The 13,856-nt window shown below is 51.1% G+C and overlaps 1 protein-coding gene across 1 annotated transcript in view; it reads left to right on the forward strand.

Annotated features, from left to right (window-relative positions):
• LOC137459430 (cadherin-12-like) overlaps nucleotides 1–13,856 on the forward strand; it is a gene marked incomplete at its 3' end in the record, with an annotated part of 136,494 nt that overhangs the window by 101,812 nt on the left and 20,826 nt on the right. The window contains exon 2 of the mRNA XM_068170373.1: nucleotides 6,182–6,374. The remainder of the gene's footprint in view (nucleotides 1–6,181; nucleotides 6,375–13,856) is intronic.

Genomic DNA, 13,856 nt, shown 5'->3' on the forward strand with positions numbered 1-13,856 from the left:
TGGCACTTGGCTGTGTTCAATCTCCTGCCCTTGGCCTCTGTCCATCTGCCCAGCCTGGCAAGGTCCCTCTGCAGAGTTCTTCTACCCTCTAACAGATCAACTCCTGCCCCCAGCTTGCTGTCATCTGCAAACTTACTGCTGATGGACTCCATCCCCTCCTCCAGATCATCAATAAAGATATTGACCAGGCTGGGGCCCAGCACTGATCCCTAGGGGGACCCCACTGGTGCCTGGCTGCCAGCTGGCAGTGGCACCATTCACCAGGCATGCTGCTCATTACAGGTGCAGATGGAGCTGAGAATCAACACTGTAAGGTAATATCCTGCAGGCTCAACTTGCCATTGTGATTCCAGGGCTGTCTGCTCCACCACCCCCTCCACAAGAGAGCTAATTTCCTGCTGGTGCTGTAATTGAGCCATCCTTCATTCCTCCATGCTCAGGAAAAAAGGGGGAAAGAGAGGCTAATGGCCCCAAATGATCACCTCCTGATACTTCCTGTCCAGGGATGATTTAATTAGGAGGCTGAAAAATGTATTTTTCTTGGAGCTGTGTGGCAGGATGGTGCAGTGCCAGCTGCAGGAGGTTCAACCAGTCCCAGGGCAAGTTCCTGCAGCTGGGGCAAGCCAGTCCCAGGCACCAAGCCAGGCTGGGTGGAGGGCAGCCCTGCAAGAAGGAGACTTAGTGGTGCTGGGTGCTGAGCAGCTCCCCAGGAGCCAGCAGTGCCTCCTGCAGCCCTCAGGTAGCTGTGTGCTGGGCTGCAGCCAGAGCAGGGTGGGCAGAGAGGGCATCCTGCCCCTGGGCTCTGCTCTGCTCAGAGCTCACCTCCAATCCTGCCTCCAGCTCTGCTGTCCCCAGCAGCAGCAGGACACAGAGCTGCTGCAGAGAGCCCAGAGGAGGCCACAAGGCTGCTGCCAGGGCTGGAGCAGCTCTGCTGGGAGCACAGGCTGAGGGAGCTGGGGCTGTGCAGCCTGCAGAGGAGAAGGCTCCAGGGGCACCTCAGAGAAGGGTAGACTGAGAGTGGACAGTAGGAAGAAGTTCTTTAGTACAAGAGTGGCAGAACACTGTGCAGGCTGTCCTGGGGAGTGGTGGAGGCCTCATCCCTTTAGGAGGTGTTCCAGAATGGTGTGGCCATGGCACTTGGGGCCATGGTTTGATGGCCATGGGGGGATTTGGTTCAAGAGGACACAGACTCAAGCTGCACCAGGGGAGGTTTAGGCTGGAGGTGAGGAGAAAGTTCTTCCCAGCAAGAGGAATTGGCCACTGGGATGTGCTGCCCAGGGAGGTTGTGGAGTCCCCATCCCTGGAGGTGTTCAAGAGGGGATTGGATGTGGCACTTAGAGCCATGGTTTAGCTGTCAGGAGGTGTTAGGTATTAGGCCATAGGTTGGACTTGATGATCTCTGAGGTCTTTTCCAGTCTGGTTGATGCTGTGGTTGGACTGGCTGCTCTCAGAGGCTTTTTCCAACCCAAAGCATTCTGTGATTCACTGAGTGCTTGTGGTAGGAAGAATGTTTTGGAAGAAACATCACTAAGGGATGGGGAAGTGGAAAGAGAGCAGCTGAAGTTTAGAGACAGGATGTTTTGCTCTGCCTAGGGAGGAATTGCATTGCAGGAACTTTAAAGGGGGGGAGCATTACAGGAGATTAAAAATGAGAATTAAGAAGAAAGAAACCAAATGAATCCCAGAATGGTCTGGTTGGAAGGGACCTCCAAAGGTCATCCAATCCAACCCCCCCTGCACTCAGCAGGGACATCTCCAACCAGATCAGAGACCTGTCCAGCCTCACCTTCAATATCTCCAGGGATGGAGCCTCAACCACCTCCCTGGGCAACCTGCTGCAGGGCTCCAGCAGCCTCCTGGTGCAGAACTGGAGACTGCCTGGGGAGGAAAGGCTGAGAGCCCTGGGGATGTTCAGCCTGCAGAGGAGAAGGCTGAGAGGGATCTGATCAATGGCTATCAAGAGCTGAGGGCTGGGGGTCAGGAAGGAAGGGCCAGGGCCAGGCTCTGCTCAGCTGCACCCTGGGATAGGACAAGAGGCAATGGATGGAAAGTGCAGCCCAGGAAGTTGCAGCTCAGCAGGAGGAGGAACTTCTGCCCTGGGAGGCTGCCAGAGGCCTGGAGCAGGCTGCCCAGAGAGGTTGTGGAGTCTCCTTGTCTGGAGCCTTTGCAGCCCTGTCTGGATGTGTTCTGTGTGCCCTGTGCTGGGTTCTCTGCTCCTGCTCTGGCAGGGACCTTGGACTGGAAGCTCTCCAGAGGTCTCTTCCAACCCCTAACCTCCTGTGAGCCTGTGAACATCCTAGGGTTAAGAACTGGAATCCCCTAGCAGAAGTCAAGCCTGGACTTAACAAAGCATTACAAATCCTTGAGGTTGGTAAAGCCCTCTCTAGATCACCAAGTCCAACCTGCTCCCCAACCCCTCCACAGGCACTGGCTGTCTCAAAGCAAGTTAGGGTTGCTGGAAGGTTTGGGTGGCTTCCTCTTTCTCTCTGTGGCTGGATTGTGGTGTGGTTTTCTTTTGCAGAGCTCTCCCAGCAGCAATTCCAGCAACAATAAACTCCCAGGCAGAGATGTTGTTAGCTCCTAAGATCTGATTTTCTCTCTGTGTTATAAACCCCTTCCCCCCTTGTGGTTCCCCTGACAAATGGAGAGATATGATGCTTTATGACACCCAAACTGTGGCCCTTAAAGCCTCTCAGATTGATGGCAGCAGGCTGAGAGGAAGCAGCAGAACATCCCTCAGCCATAAAAATGCCAGGGAGGAGCTCAAGATGAAATGGAAGTTCAGGTGGTTTTGTGTCCCCTCCAAAGGGGGGACAAGCAACCCCTCCTCATTCAGAGAGGCAGGAAAAGGGAAAGGCTAATGGATGGCTCTGAGATATTGATGTGCTTGCCAGCAGTGGATTGCAGCTCTGCTTGCTGCACTCTTCCCCTTCCCCCTGCAGTGCTGAAGTGAGTGAGGAGAGGGGGAGGAAAAAAAGAAGGGAGTGAGCAGAGCTTTTACTGGGAAGTCCTTCCTTGTGAAGTGGAGGCAGGAGGAGCTGTCCCACGGTTCACACTGCTCCCTGCCCCTCAGCAAGAGGAGCTGGGCCACAGAGAGGATGGCCCTGGGTCCTTCTGTCTCCTCACTGCTCCTCTGCTGCCATTTGCAGGGCACTCCTGGCTTTCTTGTAGCCCACAGTCAAAAGGCAGCCCCAAGGCACTCCTTGGATCCCAGTTAAAGGAGTTTTTTACCCCCCAGTGAAAAGGCAGCCCCAGGGCACTCCTGGTCCCCTGTTAAAGGAGTTCTGCACCCCCAGGTAAAAAGGCAGCCCCAGGGCACTCCTGGTTCCCTGTTAAAGGAGTTCTGCACCCCCAGGTAAAAAGGCAGCCCCAGGGCACTCCTGGTTCCCTGTTAAAGGAGTTCTGCACCCCCAGGTAAAAAGGCAGCCCCAGGGCACTCCTGGTTCCCTGTTAAAGGACATTTATTTTCTTTTTCCACACTTTTGTTCCCCTTCTGTATTTTTCCTTTTTTCCATTTCCAGCATTTCTTCCATTCCCATTTTTGTTCCACTTCTGTATCCTTCCTTTTCTATTATTATTTCCACTTATTTTTTCCCCCATTTCTATTTTTATTCCACTTTTGTGTTTTTCCTTTTTTTCCCCATGTCTATTTTTTCCATTTCCATTTTTCCCCATTTTTGTTTGTCTTCCCCTTTTGTATTTTTCCTTTTATTTCCCATTGCTTTTTTTTTTTATTTCCATTTTTTCATTTCCTTTTTTTTTTGTTCCACTTCTCCATCTTTGTTTTTTTTCATTTCCACTTTTTTTCCATTTCCATTTTTGTTCCACTTTTGTATTTTTCGGTTTTTTCCCCATTTCCATTTTGCCATTCTCATGTTTTTCATTCCCACTTTTTCCCCCACATTTTTCCTTTCCCCCCCTTTTCCATATTTTCCATTTCTGTATTTTTGCATTCCTTTTTTTTTTTTGTTCCCATCATTTTTCCTTTTTCCCCCTTTTCCACATTTTCCATTCCCACATTTTTTTCCATTTCCATTTTTCTTCCACATTTTTCCTTCTTCCTCTTTTCCATATGACAGGCTGGAGAGGTGGGCACAAGCCAACCTCAGGAGGTTCAACAAGACCAAGGGCAGGGTCCTGCAGCTGGGTCGAGGCAACCCCAGGCACAAATCCAGGCTGGGTAGGGACTGGCTGGAAAGCAGCCCTGAGGAGAGAGACTTGGGGGTGCTGGGGGAGGAGCTCAACAGGAGCTCTCAGTGAGCACTTGCAGCCCACAAAGCCAATCAGAGCCTGGGCTGCATCAGGAGAAGTGTGGCCAGCAGGGCAAGGGAGGTGATTCTCCCCCTCTGCTCAGCTCTGGGGAGACCCCACCTGGAGTACTGTGTCCAGTTCTGGAGCCCCTATTACAAGAGGGATCTGGAGGTGCTGGAAGGTGTCCAGAGAAGGGCCAGGAGGATGAGCAGAGGTCTGGAGCTGCTCTGCTGTGAGGACAGACTGAAGGAGTTGAGGTTGTGCAGGCTGGAGAAGAGAAGGCTCCCAGGTGACCTCATTGTGGCCTTCCAGTATCTGAAGGGGGCTACAGGAGGGCTGGGGAGGGACTGCTCAGGATCTCAGGTAGTGATAGGGCTAGGGGGAATGGAATGAAGCTGGAGGTGGGGAGATTCAGGCTGGAGGTGAGGAGGAAGTTCTTCCCCATGAGAGTGGTGAAGCCCTGGAATGGGTTGTCCAGGGAGGTGGTTGGGGCATCGTCCCTGGAGGTGTTTAAGCCCAGGCTGGATGAGGCTGTGGCCAGGCTGATCTAGTGTGGGGTGTCTCTGCCCATGGCAAGGGGGTTGGAACTGGATGATCCTTGTGGTCCCTTCCAACCCTGACTGATACTATGATACTATGATACTATTTTCCCTTTCCCGTATTTTCCATTCCCACATTTTTCATTCCCATTTTTGTTCCATATTTTTTCTTTCCCCCCATTCCCATATCTTCCATTCCCATATTTTCCATTCACCTTTTTTTTTCCACTTTTCCCCTTTTCCATATTTTCCCTTCCCCTATTTTTTCCATTCTCATTTTTGTTCTATATTTTTTCCTTCCTTTCCCTTTTCCATCCTTTCCATATTTTCCATTTTTATCTATTTCACCCTTTTTTCCCCCCATTCTCACATCTATTTTCCCATTCCCATTTTTCTTCCCTTATTTCCCTCTTTCCCCCTCGCCCCCCACCCTCCCCCCCCCCCCCCCCCCTTTCCCGTATCTTTCATTCCCGTATTTGTCTCTCTCCATTCCCATCCCTCCCGCCGTCACCTCCAGCAGGGACATTTGCATCACTCTAAGTGCAGAGCAAAGGAGGTCCTTTAAATGCCTTCCTTGTTTCCCCCTCTCTCTCTCTCTCTCTCTGCCAGCGCCAAAGAGCCTTCACACTGCTGCGCTTTGCTCCCTCCGCCCGAGAGAGCCTTTCCTCTGCTCCTTCCCAATTCTTTCCCTCTCTTTGGATTTGCATCGCCTCCTCCGCTTGTTTAAGCGATTCCAGCCTCTTCGGGGATGCGTCTTTTCCCATTCATTCGCGTTCCTTCTTTCTCGTCTCTTCTCCCCGCGGTGATTGATTGCCATCTGGGGGCACCACAGGAACCCACCCAGCCCTGCCGCCGCTTCTCCTCCCCTTTAGCTGCTGTTGTCTGCGGGGTCAGAGACGCCAAGGCGTGGAAGTCACTTTAGCTCTCAGCTTCCAGACCCTCTCGGCCGGCCAAGCCTCTTAATTACTCCGCTTGAGCAGCAAGCATGCGAACAGCAGATTTGGTTAAGGTCCTGGGCTGCCGCCCGCCGCCCGTAACCTCCTCCCGAAGCGCAGCCTCAGGCTGCGGCGCATCCATTAGGCTGGAAGGATGAAGATTCCCAAGCGGCCCCCGGTGCCTTCGCCTTTTTTTTCCCCCACCAATCCCCCTGCCACCCACCAATCCTCTCAGTGCTTTCTCTGCGTGTAGGGAGTGCTCAGAGCTAATCAGGTCAATGATCATCTCCCGGCTCAGGGGACGTGACAGGAGCCTATCACAGGCACTTAGAGCATCTTCCAGACCCCCGGCGCGCCGGCTGAGGAGCTCCCGTTAAGGAGCATCGCCTCGGTTGCTTCTTCACTCCCCAGCAGCCTGTGAGGATTTCAGCTTCTCTTTCTTTCTCTCTCCTTTAGCCGCTGAAGAGTTCAACATCACCCAACCCCCCAAAAAAGGCAAGAGCAGGATGCAGCTCCCCGGAGGGTGCTGAGTTGAAACTTCGATTCACATCCCCCCGAAATCGGTGTGGTTTGGATTGATAAACTCCAGCAGCTGAGGTTTGGGTCGATCACAACTCCAGCTTCGAGCAGAGGAAGGATTCCCGGCAAGGTAAGCGGCTGCTTTGAGCTGCCTGTTTTGCATCCCGCTGGATTTCTGCATTGGAAGTTCAGACTGAGTGAACGCTGCAGCAAGGGAACCCACGCCCGGGGGTGGGGGTCAGGAAAGGGTTGGTGAAAGAGCGCTCAGGGCTTGGAATGTGCTGCCCAGGGAGGTTGTGGAGTCCCCAAGCCCTGGCTGTGTTCCAAGGTGGTTTGGATGTGGTGCTCGGGGCTGTGATTTAGGAGGAGTAGGGTTCTGGGTTGGACTCGGTGATGCCCTGGGGGTGGGGGGGGGGGTGTCTTTTTCAACCTGAATGTTGATTGTGTGGCCCAGCCTGCAGCTCCCCTCCGGAGGGCTTTGGGTGGGAAGCAGCCCCTGAACGGCTGCAGTTGTTTTCCAGCCGGTGGCTCTCTGAAGCATGCCTTCACCTCCCATCCCCCCTCTCCCCCCCCAAAATCGAAATGAAACATTAGAAAGGTGCCAGGGGGGGTGAGAAGGGAGGAGGAAAGGGTAAGCTACACTTATTCTTTCCCCACCCCCACCCCCCCGGTGATTGATTGATTTGTTTGTGCTTAATATTGTTGCTTGTGCTTAATGCACTTATTAGTGCTCAATATTTACTTGTGCTTAATATTGGTGCTTAAGTCTCTTATTAGTGCTTAAGGCTCTTAGTCCTGCTTAAGGCTTGTGCTTAAGGCTTGTGCTTAATACTCTTGTTAGTGCTTAATATTCATCTGTGCTTAATAGACTTGTTAATGCTTAATACTTATTAGGGCTTAGTACACTTATTAGGGCTTAATACTAGTGCTTAATGAACTTACTAGTGCTTAACATTTATTAGTGCTCAATACTTATTAGTGCTCAATAAATCTACTTAGCACAATTGTCTGTGCTCAGCACAATTCTTTGTGCTAAGTGCAATGATTAATTCTTAGGGCAATTGTTTGGCCTCAGAGCATTTGGTTGGTCTGAGGATATTTGGTTGGTCTGAGGATGTTTGTCTGCATTTAGTGCATTTGTTTGTTCCTGGGGCATTTATTTGGGCTCAGTATATTGATTTGTTTGGTTGGTTGGTTTCTCACTGTGTTTGTTTGGGTTTAGTTCATTTCCTTCTTTTTAGAGCCTTTATTTGATCTTAGTGCATTTGTTTGTTCTTAGTGCATTTGTCTGTCCTTGGGGCACCTTAGCTGTCCTTGGGGCATCTGTTTGGTCTTAGCATATTTACTGGATTTTAGTGCATTTACTTGTCCTTACTGTATATATTTGTTCTTAGAGTATTTAGTTGTCCTTAGTTGCTTTGGGGGCCTTTGGTTGCTTTGGGGGCCTTTGGTTGCTTTGGGGGCCTTTGGGTGCCTTTGGTTGCTGTGGGGGCCTTTGGTTGCTTTGGGGGCCTTTGGTTGCTTTGGGGGCCTTTGGGGGCCTTTAGCTGCCTTTGGGGGCCTTAGGGGGCCTTTAGCTGCCTTAGGGGGCCTTTAGCTGCTTTGGGGGCCTTTGGGTGCCTTAATTTCCTTTCCAACACAGCAGCTAGAAAGCCAAAACCAGAACAAGTACATGATGCTAAAACTTCCCCCCTGCATAAGGAGCAGCCCTTTGCAAGTAGGGACCCAAAAGGCTTCAAAGGCCTGTGCTGGGTTCTGCATTTTGGCCACTCCAACCCCAGGCAGTGCTATAGGCCGGGGTCAGAGTGGCTGAGAGCAGCCAGGCAGGGAGGGACATGGGGGTGCTGGTGGACAGCAGCTGAGCATGAGCCTGCAGTGTGCCCAGGTGGCCAAGAGGGCCAAGGGCATCCTGGCCTGCATTAGGAACAGTGTGGCCAGCAGGAGCAGGGAGGTCATTCTGCCCTGTGCTCAGCACTGCTCAGGCCACACCTGGAGTCCTGTGTCCAGTTCTGGGCTCCTCAGGTTAGGAAAGATGTTGAGCTGCTGGAAGGTGTCCAGAGAAGGGCAACAAAGCTGGGGAGGGGTCTGGAGCCCAGCCCTGTGAGGAGAGGCTGAGGGAGCTGGGGTTGCTTAGCCTGGAGAAGAGGAGGCTCAGGGGAGACCTTCTTGCTCTCTCCAACTGCCTGAAGGGAGGTTGTAGCCAGGAAGGGGTTGGTCTCTTCTCCCAGGCAGCCAGCAGCAGAACAAGAGGACACAGTCTCAAGCTGTGCCAGGGGAGGTTCAGGCTGAAGGTGAGGAGAAAGTTCTTCCCAGCAAGAGAGCTTGGCCATTGGGATGTGCTGCCCAGGGAGGTGGTGGAGTCCCCATCCATGGAGGTGGTCAAAAAGGGATTGGATGTGGCACTTCTACTTCCCTTCCAACCCTGACTAATACTATGATACTGTGATACTTGAAGCCATGGTTTAGTTGTCAGGAGGTGTTAGGTATTAGGTAATAGGTTGGACTTGATGATCTCTGAGGTCTTTTCCAACCTTATTGACTCTATGGCTCTATGACTCTATTCCAAACCCACCTGTTTGTGTTCTTGTGTGACCTGCTCTAGGTGCTCCTGCTCTGGCAGAGGGGTCATGGACTGGATAAGCTTTAGAGGTCCCTTTCAGCCCCTAACATTCTGTGATTTAAGCAGAGATTGTGGTGGCCTTCAGCTTTGAGAGCACAACACGTTTCAGAGCAGCCTCCACAGCAGATGAAATGACTTGGATGAGTAGTTTTTCTGTTTCCAAATTTAGATCAGGTTTCATATCCTTTTCCTGCCCACATCTACTCACTGACCTCATTAATGGCCGTGTCCAGTACATTAAATCTGCTCACAGAATGCAGCTGTGGCTGATTTAGTCATAGATTCATTGAATGGTTTGGCTTGGAAGGGACCTTAGAGATCACCCAGCTCCAACTCCCCTGCCATGGGCAGAGACACCTCCTGCCAGTCCAGGTTGCTCAAGGCCTCATCCAAGCTGGCCTTCAACACCTCAATATGTCACTGAAATGATTAATTAAGGAAGCAGAAGTCAGGCCCTGCCCCACCTTATCTTTTACAGCATACAAGTGCTGAGCATTGCACCTCTGGGTGGTGTCTTTCTTCCCTACCCTTCTTCTTTCCAGATCTGCCCTGATGATCCTGGTTGCCACAGCTGCAGCAGCTATTTGAGGTGGTTCCCTACTTTCTGCTGGGCTGCTTCCCTTCTCCTCTTTTACATCCAAATAGCATTGAGGAATAGCTCCTTCAGACCTCTGTGGCATTCTTTCTTCCCAGCAAGAGAGATTGGCCACTGGGATGTGCTGCCCAGGGAGGTGGTGGAGTCCCCATCCCTGGAGGTGTTCAAGAAGAGCCTGGATGAGGGGGGAAAAAATTGGAAGATAAAAGGAGAAAAATGGAAGATAAAAGGGAGAAAAGTGGAAGATAAAGGGAGAAAAGTGGAAGATAAAGGGGAAAAAATGGAAGATAAAGGGGGGAAATGGAAGATAAAGGGGGGAAATGGAAGATAAAAGGGAAAATAATTGAAAGATAAAGGGAGAAAAAATTGAAGATAAAGGGAAAAATGGAAGACAAAAGGGAAAAGAATTGAAAGATAAAGGGAGAAAAACAGAAGATAAAGGGAGAAAAACAGAAGACAAAGGGAGAAAAAATGGAAGATAAAAGGGAAAAAATGGAAGATAAAAAGGAAAATAATTGAAAGATAAAGGGAGAAAAACAGAAGATAAAGGGAGAAAAAATGGAAGATAAAAGGGAAAAAATGGAAGATAAAAGGGAAAATAATTGAAAGATAAAAGGGAAAATAATTGAAAGATAAAGGGAGAAAAACTGGAAGATAAAGAGAGAAAAAATGGAAGATAAAAGGGAAAAATTTGGAAGATAAAAGGGAAAAAATTGGAAGATAAAAGAGGAAAAAATGGAAGATAAAATGGGAAAAGAATTGGAAGATAAAAGGGAAAAATTGGAAGATAAAATGGAAAAATTGGAAGATAAAAGGGAAAATAATTGAAAGACAAAGGGAGAAAAATAGAAGATAAAAGGGAAAAAAATGGAAGATAAAAGAGAAAAAATGGAAGATAAAGGAGAGAAAAAAAGAAAGATATAGGGAAAAAAATGAAAGAATGGAACAAAAAAATTTGAAAGAGAAAGGAAAAATAGTTGAAAGGCAAAGGGAAAAAATGAAAGATAAAGGGGGAAAATGGAAGATGAAAGGGAAAAAATGGAAGATAAAAGGAAAAATAATTGAAAGATAAAGGGTACAAAAAATGGAAGATAAAGGGAAAAAATGGAAGATAAAAGGAAAGAAAAAAAGAAAGATAAAGGAAGAAAAAAAAAAAGATAAGGGGGAAAAAATGAAAGATAAAGGGAAAAAAAATTAAAGATAAAGGGGAAAAAATTGAAAGCTAAAGGGAAAGACAAAGGAAAAAACCTTCAGAGGATATGTTCATGAAATATCAATTTCGTGTTACAAAAAAGGCCAAAAGGGGGCAAGGCAAAACAGCCAACTCGGTTACCTGCAGCTGTGCTGAAGTGCAGCCCCTTCCCGGGGCCAGGGCTGGGATTCGCTGCAGTCAGAGCCACCGCAAATATTTGCTGGTCCCCCGCAGGGGTTTGAGCCACGTTGTTTGCTCAGCTTTCCAACCCTGCTGTGCAGGGCATGCCAGCGACATCTTTCTAGGGGAAAGCAAAACCAAACAGGGGCAGGGGAAGGGAGAAGCGCTTCACAAACAGCTTGGCAGGAGACTAGGAAGCGTTAAGCGGCAGCAGGTAGTGGCAGCAGCTCAGCCTGCCCCTGAGACAGCAGCAGCTCAGATCCCCCCGAGGCAGGGGAAGGAGACGAGGCTGTAATTACTGTCTGCCATTCTTAGGGGAAAGACATTTACTGCTCCCGTCCTCCGCAAGCAGCGCAGCCTCCAGCCCTCTGCCCTCCACCAATCCCTTAACCCAGACTATCAATCCAGACACCCTGGCTGGCCAGCCTCACCTTGGCTATCTCCAGGCAGGAGGCTTCCACCACCTCCTTGGGCAACCTGTGCCAGGTTCTCACCAACCTCATGGGCAACAACTTCTTCCTCACAACCAATCTCAATCTAACCACTTCTAGTTTTGCTCCATCCCCCCTGCTCCTATCCCTCCTGACATCCTAAAACATCCCTCCCCAGCTTTCTTGGAGCCCCCTGCAGAGCCTGGAAGGCCACAATGAGGTCTCCCTGGAGCCTTCTCCTCTCCAACCTGCACAACCCCAACTCCCTCAGTCTGTCCTCACAGCAGAGCAGCTCCAGCCCTCTGCTCCTCCTCCTGGCCCTTCTCTGGACACCTTCCAGCTCCTCCAGAGCCTTCCTGGCACAGAGGCTCCAGAACTGGCCCCAGAGCTGCAGCTGTGGTCTCAGCAGAGTGGATCAGAGGGGCAGAATCCCCTCCCTGGCCCTGCTGGCCACACTTCTCTTGCTGCAGCCCAGGCTCTGCTTGGCTCTCTGGGCTGCCAGTGCTCACTGCTGGCTCCTGCTGAGCTTCTCCTCCCCCAGCACCCCCATGGTTCCGTTCTGCTCAGATGCTTTTATTCTGCTTCTGTCTTTTCACTCCTTATACATTTTCATTCTGTTTCTATACTTTTATTCTTAGAGGTCTGATGCATTTGCAGGAGCCAAACCACTGAGAGCTATGCCAGGGGATGATCCAAAAAGGGAATGCAATGGCAGGGCCTCAGGATCGATTGTGGAGGCAATCATGTTAGCTCTCTTAATTATTCAACCCCTAATTACAGCTGTGTTGGCCCAATTAGTGCAGAACACAAGGCTAATGTTAGGGTTGGGTGGTTGCTCAGCATCTGTGCCCAAGTCAGAGGCATCTGTTGCTGGGTGGTGGAGTGATGGGAAGTGTCAGCTCCCCAGCTGTGAAGGGAACAAAGCTCTGCAAAGCCAAGCTGGAGCCAGCTCAAGGACTTAGCAGACTTGGGGGTCAGTGGAAAGCTTCTGGCACATGGGGAGGCTCTAGCTGGCTCCTGTCACCTAGTGGAAGCTGAAGTCCAGGAAGTCCTTCCAACAATGCAGGGAGCTGCAGAGGAGAGATTTGCAGGTGGCTTTCCTGTCCCTGCTGCAAAGGGTTGGAACTGGATGATCCCTGAGGTCCCTTCCAACCCCAACATTCCTGTGGTTCTATGATTCTTTGCCTTTCCTTGAGGACATCATAAGCTGTTCAGGCTCTGCCACCTCTGTGGGTGGCTGCAGGGTCACTACAGGCAGACACAAGGATCAGATAATTCTTTTGGCTGGAAGAGAGCTCTAAGATCTTAGAGTCCAGGCAGCAACCCAACCCTACCATGGCCACCAAACCATGGCCCCCAGTACCATGGCCACAAGTTGCTTGAACCCCTCCAGCCATGGGGACTCCACCACCTCCCTGGGCAGCCTCTGCCAATCCCTGACCACTCTTGATCCAAAGAATCTTTTGCTCCACTCCAACCTCAGCCTCCCCTGGCACAACCCCAGGCCATTTCCACTCCTATCACCTGAGACTAGGGACCAGAGCCCAACCCCAGCTCACTGCAGCCTCCTCTCAGAGAGCTGCAGAGAGCAAGGAGGTCTCCCTCAACCTCCTCTTCTCCACACTGAACACCCCCAGCTCCCTCAGCTGCTCCTCCCCAGCCCTGTGCTTCAGACCCTTCCTCAGCTTGGTTGCCCTTTTCTAGTACTGCTGCAGCTCCTCAATGTCCTTCTGGGAGTGAGAGACCCAAAACTATATGAGTGGAGTCCCTCAGGGGTCAGTCCTGGGACGAGGCTTAGTCAACATCTTTCTTGGTACCATGGACAGAGGCACTGAGTGCAGCCTCAGCAGGTTTGCTGATGACACCAAGCTGTGTGGTGCAGCAGACACAGGCTGGAGGGAAGGGATCCATCCAGAGGGACCTGGACAGGCTGCAGAGCTGAGCCCAGGACAACCTCAGGAGGTTCAACAAGACCAAGGGCAAGGTCCTGCAGCTGGCTCAGGGCAATGCCAGGCACTGATAAAGGCTGGGCAGGGACTGGCTGGAGAGCAGCCCTGAAGAAAAGGACCTGGGGGTGCTGGGGGAGGAGAAGCTCAGCAGGAGTCAGCAGGGAGCACTTGCAGCCCAGAGAGCCAAGCAGAGCCTGGGCTGCAGCAAGAGAAGTGTGGCCAGCAGGGCCAGGGAGGGGATTCTGCCCCTCTGATCCACTCTGCTGAGACCACAGCTGCAGCTCTGGGGCCAGTTCTGGAGCCTCTCTTGCCAGGAAGGATCTGGAGGAGCTGGAAGGTGTCCAGAGAAGGGCCAGGAGGAGGAGCAGAGGGCTGGAGCTGCTCTGCTGTGAGGACAGACTGAGGGAGTTGGGGTTGTGCAGGTTGGAGAGGAGAAGGCTCCAGGGACACCTCATTGTGGTCTTCCAGGATCTGCAGGCTCCAAGAAATCTGGGGAGGGACTTTTGAGGGTGTCAGGGAGTGATAGGAGCAGGGGGGATGGAGCAAAACTAGCAATGGGTAGATGAAGATTGGCTGTGAGGAAGAAGTTGTTGCCCGTGAGGTTGGTGAGAGCCTGGCACAGGTTGCCCAGGGAGGTGGTGGAAG

This window comes from Melanerpes formicivorus, unplaced genomic scaffold, assembly GCF_026170545.1.
Source record: "Melanerpes formicivorus ecotype bairdi unplaced genomic scaffold, bMelFor1.0.p_v2 SCAF_357, whole genome shotgun sequence".
Lineage (NCBI taxonomy): Eukaryota > Metazoa > Chordata > Aves > Piciformes > Picidae > Melanerpes > Melanerpes formicivorus.